The following is a 6,000-nucleotide window of genomic DNA, read 5'->3' on the forward strand; positions in this document are numbered from 1 at the left end:
GCCCCCAAAATGTCTAAAAGTTGACCTGTTTTACCAATATTTATTGAAATTTTATATGAATTAGGGCCTTGTGGGGCCCCTATACCTCATGCTTTGCTAGTAATAATAAAATAATTGCCTTCTAGGAAAGTAATGTTTCAAAATAGAGAACACAATATCGGGACCTGTTATTTAAAATGCTCGGGACCTAGGGTTTTAATGAATCTTTCCGTAATTTGGATCTTCATGCCTTATGTCTACTGGAAAGCATTCAAACATTAAATAAACCCAGTAGGCTTATTTGGCTTCCGATACGGATTCATTATATCCTAGTTTGGATGAAGCATCAGCTACTGTTTTATTATTATACAGGAAAATGAAATAATATTTAAAAATTTGAATTACTTGGATAAAATGGAGTCTATGGGAGATGGCCTTTCCCTAATTTGGAGCTTTCTGTATAACTGATCCCTGTATATAGTACTCACTCTTTGAAACATCTCTTATAGACCCAAATTCACTAAGCGCCTAACGCTAGCGTCAATTCGCTAGCGTTGGGCATTTTCGTTACTTCGCAAATTCACTAACGAACGATGGAGTAAATTCGCTAGTGTTACTTCGCACCCTTACGCCTGGGGAATATACGCTACGGACGTAACTACGCAAATTCACTAATGCGCGCAGTGTACTGAACGCTACCTTTTACGCTAGACTTCCTTCGCCACCTCAGACAAGGCGAAGCTCAATAGAGTAGATAGGGATTGCTTCAAAAAAAGTCCTTTTCTAAGTCCCAAAAAACGCTGGCGTTTTTCCTATATTATGGGTGATAGGCTGAAAAAGATCAAAAAATTTTTTGGGGCTCCCCTCCTTCCCCCCTACATTTCCTAACTCATGGCAACTTAACTATACAGTGGGCACATGTGTAGGGCAAAAAAAAACATTTTATCTGATGTTTTGAAGGTTTCCCAGGCATTTGTAGTGATTCTACGTATTCCTCCATTGAAATTTGAATTTGGCGCAGTATGCAAATTAACCATCGCTAGCGTAACTTCGCTTCGCTTAGCGAATCAACGCTAGCGCAACTTCGCAACCTTACGCCACCCCTGTGCGCAACTTCGGATTTTAGTGAATTTGCGGAGTGCTGGCGAAACTACGCCTGGCGAAGTGTGGCAAAGTGCGGCGAAGTTGCGCCTGGCGCAACTACGAATCTTAGTGAATTTGCCCCATAGTCTCCCAGTTTAATTAAAGAAGCCTTGACAGGCTAAATATTGAACAGAATGACGGTAGAAGGTATTTCTACCCATATCTTTACAGTGCTGTCCCATATTCCCAGCAGAAGCTTCTTGTTGCACACGGTTGAGTCTATTCTTTGAACTGTGAATCACGACTTTTACTCAGGTGGAAAACAATAACAAATGGTAGATTTTGAAAGATTTAGGATTGTTATGACAAAGGGGCGAATAAACATGTACGAAGTCTCTTTTTAACAAAGTTTCTATGTATGTACAATCTTTTATTTCCAACTGTGGGGAAGGGATGTGCGGCATGGATCAACCTTGTATATAGCGATCACATTAATGCTAATGTTATTTATTATTTGAAATATCTGAAGGATTGAGTTTCAGTACTGTAGATAACGGTTTAGTTGCCTCACTGCAGCATCGCAACAAATTTTTTGTTTTTTGCTGAAAAACGTTGCATGCGTCTGTTAATGTCATTGAGATGTTCATGATTCTGTTCTACACAGAGAGTGCTCCAGGCTGGTATTGGCCTTTGTGCATGTATATTGAAATTTGTCCTTTGATTTTGCCAATTTCCTTTTTTTCCATTTCAAATTCCAAAGTATGAAGAATTCGGAAGAAGAAGAAGCGCTAAATGTGTTTGAATTTATAATTTTACGTATATTGTTTATTTTAATTTATTGGCCTGCGTAGAATCCATGGGTCTTTCCAATGAGTAACCTTCCAGACAGATATGGCTCTCCAAGTCATTTTTTTATGGTCCATTGGATCTGAAGATAACGTTGGATGACTTCATGATGTTAATATAATCCAGCCCATGAAGTAGTCTGCCCACAGGATCTGCAGCCCACGGTTTATACAGTTATTGACCCCCCTACAAGGAAAACGTTGGCTAGTGCTGCTATAGAAAGAACTGTGCCTGATCGCATATGTGTTTCCTTTATGCAAATGTCCAATGTGTATAATGTTTATTGAGGGGGTTACAGGTGGGTTAGCGATGTTCAATGACTCCATAGACTGGCTCATTGATATAATAATATACCCTTTGTTGTATTGTGGAAGCTGGATCAACAGCTTCATGTTGTTTTTTTGCCTAATTCATCTCCAGCCCATGAGAGATTCCATGAATAAAAGCAATATTAATGACACTTGTTTATCGGTTTATTGTGGAAACGTTTAGATCTCTGTTTAGTCAACAGGTCGTGGTTGCGTGTGGATTTGCCCCAGAGGTTCATACTTGGTAAATACCAAGGGACAAACACTCCATGACAAATATATTTGTACTTGTACAATAAAGGCAAGATTCTAAAAGTGGTAAGAACAACTACAAGACAACATGTTTATGCACTTTGTCCCACCAATAGCACCTTAATAATAGTACCACTCAGAATGGACCGGCACCCATGATTATAGGTCTACATTCATTCAGCACACAGTGCTATATTAAAGGGGAACTATTGCGAAAATGGAAATTTAATATAAGCTTCCTCATACTGAAGTAAGAAACTAAATTCTAAATACAATTAAATATTCTGCATTGTTTCAGAAATAATCAACTTTACATTCACTATTCCTCTCTCAGCATCTGTTTCTCTTCCTTCTGTCTTCATGCAGGAGTTGGGTGTCAGATGAATGATCCAATATACCTTATACGGGGGAGCTCCCGTTCCCTGCAGATGAATTAGAGCTCACTCAAATAACTGATTCCAGTACAAACAAAATCTAACAAAATAACTGCTTTTTGCAGAAATTCTGCATGTAGAGAGACATGATGTCTGGTGATTTTAATTGAGTGAGTTTTTATACATCTTCTAGGCAAAAAGAGCCCCCCCCCCTATAAGATATATTGGATTGTTCATCTGACACCCAACTCCTGAATGAAGACAGAATGAGGAGAAACAGATGCTGAGAGAGGGATACTGAACATAAACTTGATTATTTCGGAAACGGTACAGCATTTTTAATTGATTGTATTTACAAAGTTTCTTATTTTAGTATTCTGAAGCTTATATTAAATTCCCCTTTAATGAGGGGCAAGTGGGGGTGCCATATTGACCCCCTCCAGTCTTCTCGAATGAGCAATAAGGACTTACCCTTACCATCCATGATCATGGTAAATGACCACTAATATCTCTCTTCTCTATGTTCTTACTGCTGTGCAGAAACACACATCTCAGCCCTGATAGGACAAGCTCTACCATATTTTTTTTGCGTTTTGCCTACAGTACTTGTATGGAAGTTGATGTATCACCCTCTCTATTAGAGAGATTCCTATGCTACTGAATAGCTGCCTTTGACACTAATCTCTATCCCCCCTCTCTCTTACTCTCTCTGGGGCCTGTGCATTTTCTCTAACCCTGCTGACAGTCCCCATTCGCTCCTCGCATTTTGGCACAAGCACAAGAAGAGACAAGAATGCAGTATGTGTGAGTTTTTGTGTGCAGTGTAAGCATACAAACATACAACGTGAAAAGCAGCACCTGTTCTGTGATTTCTCACCCTCCCCACTCAGCCAATGGGGATGCAGCGGGGACCTATTGGTATGCAGAGAGCATCCTATGCTGCAGTCAGCAGCTGTGATTGTAATGGGGATTCGGATGAGAAGGAAAGTAGGAAAAGAGAAGATGAAGAGAGAGTCCAAGCAGGCTGATGCAGGGGATTTTGGCATCTGGGACTCTGTTTGACCCTCCTTATGCCAGCAGCCTATTGCAGGGCCTTCGTTTCATCATCCATAGGGCTGAAAAGCCAATGGCAAGTTGATAAAATGACAGATATTGGATCTATTATGCCAAATGCTAGGATTTTCCAGATTTGGATTGCGACACACCGTGTTGTTAAAAGCAAAACATTATACATGGAACTATGTTGGCTTAGTTAAAATCAGGGGCACGAAATTGTCTTATACATGTTTAAATAGGACACAAGCGGACATTTTTATAGCTTTCACAATGATGACTTTCTGGATAACAGATCCCATACCCATGCGATTCTTTTTCTATTAGGTATGGAGAAACTGCTACCACGTTACACACCAGACTGTTTCCCCTGCTTACTACTTTCTAGACAGTATCTGGCGATAATAATATAGGTATGGGATCCGTTTTTTGGGAAACCCGTTTTCCAGGAAGCTCTGAATTATGGAAAGGCTGTCTCCCAAAGGGGTATATTTATCAAAGAGTGAAGTTAATAGTGAAGTTCCGCCACTAGAGTGAAAATCCGCCACTCTCCATTCATTTCTATGGGATTTTTATAGGCGTATTTATCAAAGGGTGAACTTTCACTTTCACCCATTGATAAATATGCCTTTCAAAATCCCATAGAAATGAATTGAGAGCTGCGGAATTTCACTCTAGTGGCGGAACTTCACTCTTTGATGAATTTACCCCATAGACTCCATTCTATCCAAATAATCCAAATTTTTAAAAATGATTTCGATTTTCTCTGTAATAATGAAACAGTAACTTGTACTTGATCTAAGATACAATTAATCCTCGTCCAGACTATTAGGTTTATTTAATATTTACATGATTTTTTTGTAGTTTTAAGGTATGAAGATCCAAATTACAGAAATATCTGGATTACAGGTCCCATACCTGTATGTAATCATGAACTAGTTGGCACTTTTCTATTAAAATTTATCACTCAGGACCTTCTATATTCATGAAAAGCTTTTTGGAGACCCACATAGTTGGCTTGGCAAATCCAGAAATAGACCCTTTGACCACCATTTAATTGTGCTGCAGTTTATAGAAATTTACCTAAGACTAACCCAGTTCAGCTGTGTCAAGCTTTGGATGTTGAGAGCTGCTTGACAGACATACTAAAGAACTGCCACGCATGCTGTATAGCAGTGATCCCCAACCAGTAGCTCGTGAGCAACATGTTGCTCTCCAACCCCTTGGATGTTGCTCCCAGTGGCCTCAAAGCAGGAGCTTGTTTTTGAAATCCAGGCTTGGAGGCAAGTTTTGGCTGCATAAAAACTAGGTGTAATGCCAAACAGAGTCTCAATGTAGGTTGACAATCCACATAGGGGCTACTAAATGGCAAATCACAGCCCTTATTTGGCACCTCAAGAATATTCTTCATGCTAGTGTTGCTCCCCAACTCATTTTACTTCTGAATGTTGCTCATGGGTTTGAAAGGTTGGGGATTCCTGCTGTATAGTATATAGAAGTTGGTGATAGTGGCCTCCAGTGGAAATGTAAGCAATTAAAGTCAGTTAGTCTGACACAGGTGTGTTATTACCCAGTCAATGTTTCGTATTTAGTTGTTAGCAATGTTGTAAGAGCCACATATATTTATACACATTAAAAGAAGTCAAGACCAAAATGACATCTGTTTTGGTTGGAAGCATCAAGCAGTCAGGCAGGTGTGATTAACACTAGTATTGTAACTTTTTGCCATTCACAGCACATGGATCACAGCTTTCCGGAAATTATGTTTTCACAGCTTCCTTGCAATGTCACCGTCGGATGCGCTATGTGCACTTGAGACTTTACTATAATAACATTTGCTACAAATACCCTGTTCTACTAACTTTGCTTTCTTCCCTAGCAGATTTCACCTTCAGTTAAAATGGCAAACTTTCCAACTAATCCTCAACACATACGAGGCATGGACTTGTTTTCAGGCTGGAATATGTTTTTACTTGGGAAATGCCTTAATTCTCTAGTTATGGTTTCATCTAGTTTACTATAATAACACTTGCTATACTTGCTTGATGGGACAGTAAAGGCTCGTGGATAGTAGAAATGATATCTTAAGGAATAATAAGGAAGAA

The sequence above is a fragment of the Xenopus laevis genome, chromosome 7L (assembly GCF_017654675.1).
Source record: "Xenopus laevis strain J_2021 chromosome 7L, Xenopus_laevis_v10.1, whole genome shotgun sequence".
Taxonomy (NCBI): domain Eukaryota; kingdom Metazoa; phylum Chordata; class Amphibia; order Anura; family Pipidae; genus Xenopus; species Xenopus laevis.